Source organism: Arachis hypogaea, chromosome 4, assembly GCF_003086295.3.
Source record: "Arachis hypogaea cultivar Tifrunner chromosome 4, arahy.Tifrunner.gnm2.J5K5, whole genome shotgun sequence".
Classification (NCBI taxonomy): Eukaryota; Viridiplantae; Streptophyta; class Magnoliopsida; order Fabales; family Fabaceae; genus Arachis; species Arachis hypogaea.
Window position 1 is genome coordinate 62,805,140 of NC_092039.1, and position 2,965 is coordinate 62,808,104.

Sequence of the window (2,965 nt, forward strand, 5' to 3'; positions counted from 1 at the left end):
ATTTCCTACGTTAGTGGTCACGTTAAGACCACTAACGTGAAGAGTAACGTGGAGCCAAGCATGATAGGCCAACGTTAGTGACACTCACCTTTGTCACTAACGTTGGAGATGGCTATCACCACCATGTTAGTAGTCACGTTAATCCAATTAACGTGAACTCTAACGTGGGAAGAAGGGGCGTTTGAAGCGTTAGTGACAAAGGTAAGTGTCACTAATGCTCTCGAAGCTTAGTCATACCCACGTTAGGAGTCACATTAGTTATACTAACGTGAACTCTAACGTAGGGAAAGGGGGCACAAGGCAACGTTATTGGAAAAGGTGATTCCCAATAATGCTTGCGAAGGACCAAGAAGCAACGTTAGTGGTCACGTTAGTGCCACTAACGTTGAAGTTAACGTTGATCATTTTGGTTGGAACGTTAGTGGAAAAGGTGATTGTCACTAATGTTCTCGAACCCACATCCTCACTTAACGTTAACGCCACTAACGTCCTAACTAACGCCCATGCCTAACACACTTTTCTGCAAACGAAGTTGAGCCCACTGAAGATTGTAACTACTTCAACTCAAGATCAAAGGCCCATATCCAAGACTTGAAGAATTCACTAGAAGATCAAGAAGAGTAGTATATATAGGGGTAGTTTTGAACTGTAAGGGAGCTTGGCACTTTTGGAGAACTAGACTTTGTATATTTACTTTCTGCATGTATTCTGTTCTACCCTTTTTCATTTCCATTTCCATTTCTAGAGCTATGAACAACTAAACCCCTTTCATTGGGTTAGGGAGCTCTGTTGTAATTTGATGGATCAATTATAGTTTTCATTCTTCTTCTTCTTTCTTTTCTCTTGATTTACTAGAAAGCTTTCGATCTTAATCTAATTGGTTAGTTGTCTTGGAAAAGAAACTCTCCGTAATTGGATCTCCTCTGAGCCTTGGAAAGGGGATGAGGAGATCATGCTAGAAATGCTTTCTCATGTTGGACCAAATTGGGGTTTAGGCGGATATAGTGACATGTAATCCTCCCAACACTTTGATTTGGAAATACATGTGGTATAATCAGTGACCATACTTTATCACTTCCCATGAGCAATTAAATCAAGGAATTGGGCAATTGTTCAAGCTTAGAGAGATTGGATTGCCAAGGAATTGGGATCCAATCACTTAAGATTGCCAAGGAGATCAATGAATGCATTGATTGAGGAAGAGATGAGAATGAACTTGATCCGGAGAATGCAACATCTCCTAAGCCTAATGAATCCCCATCTCTGATCTTATCCATTCTTTTTACTTTCTGCCATTTATTTCCATGTTCATCTTCCCAAATTCCCATTTAAGATTCTGCACTTTATTTTCTGTAATTTACTTTCCCGCTATTTAATTTTCTGCAAATCTCAACTACATTCTGTTTAGCTCAACTAGCACACTCTTCCAACTAAAGTTGCTTGACCAATCAATCCCTGTGGGATTCGACCTCACTCTATTGTGAGTTTTTACTTGACGACAATTCGGTATACTTGCCGAAGGGAAATTTGTTGAGAGACAAGTTTTCGTGCATCAAGTTTATGGCGCCATTGCCGGGTATTGATTTTGTATCGACAATGATTAAATTGAAAGTTCACTAGATTGAGCATTTTCTTTTTATTGTTTAATTTGCCTAGTCATTTACTCTTAGTTTCAATTAATTTTCTTCCTCATCCCATATTCCCTCGTTGTTTTCTTTTTCTTTGAATTTACTTATAATTCTGCTCACTAACCCACTAACTGTTTGATAATTTGCATTACTAACACTAACAATCACTCTAACAAAAATAATCACTCCATTTTATTTCTTGCTGTGTGCTCTGTTAGTTGTATGACAGGGAGAAGAAGCGGGACTTTAACTTCCTTTGATTCTGAACCTGAGAGACCCTCCGTAGATTGACGAGGGAAGCAAGAGGGAAAAGAGTTGTTGGTACTGAGGAAGAGGAAGAGTACTTTGAAACAAACATGGAGGAGAACATGGAAAACAACCATGAAGAAGAAGCTCACAACCATGCCAGAGAAGGCCCTGTGAATCATGCTGGCAGGAAATAAGAGTATTAGGCTCTTACATCAATCCCAACCTAGAAAATTGTGGAAGCAGCATCCAAAAGCCCACCATACATGCCAACAACTTTGAATTAAAACCCCAACTCATCACCCTTGTTTAGAACAACTGTTCATTCAGAGAAGTGCCCAAGAAGACCCCAATCAACATCTAACCACCTTCTTGAGAAAATGTGACACCGTGAAGTCTAATGGTGTTCATTCGGATGTCTATAAATTGCTTTTGTTCCCATTCTCACTCAGGGACAAAGCATCTAAATGGCTGGAATCCTTCCCGAAGGAGAGCTTAACAAATTGGGAAGACGTGGTGAACAAATTTTTGGTAAGATTCTACCCTCCTCAAAGAATCAACAGGCTAAGAGCAGAGGTACAAACCTTCAGGCAACAAGATGGTGAAACTCTCTATGAGGCATGGGAGAGGTTTAAGGACTTAACAAGAAGATGCCCACCAGACATGTTCAATGAATGGGTTCAACTATACATGTTCTATGAAGGTCTTTCTTATGAGTCAAAGAAGGCCGTGGACCATTCATCAGGGGGCTCTCTAAACAAGAAGAAAACCATTGAAGAAGCCATAGATGTCATTGAGACTGTCGCTGAGAATGACTACTTCTATGCTTCTGAAAGAAGCAACACTCGAGGAGTAATGGAGCTGAACCACATGGATGCACTGCTGGCTCAAAACAAGATGATCACCAAGCAGTTAGCGGATCTTACCAAGAAGGTAGAAGAAAACCAAGTTGTAGCACTCATCACTTCATCACCAGCTCAAGAAGGAGTGAATGCAGGAGAAGAAGGTGACTGGGAACAAGCCAACTATGTTGGAAACTCACCCAGACAGACCCATGATCCATTCTCCAAAACTTATAATTCTGGTTGGAG

General features: G+C 40.4%; 1 non-coding gene across 1 annotated transcript; it reads right to left on the reverse strand.

Moving 5' to 3' along the window:
• Positions 1 to 2,435: 2,435 nt before the first annotated feature.
• Positions 2,436 to 2,542, reverse strand: LOC112798943 (small nucleolar RNA R71). Its single transcript, XR_003200537.1, has one exon. It is a non-coding gene; the product is annotated as a small nucleolar RNA R71 (small nucleolar RNA).
• Positions 2,543 to 2,965: the final 423 nt, after the last annotated feature.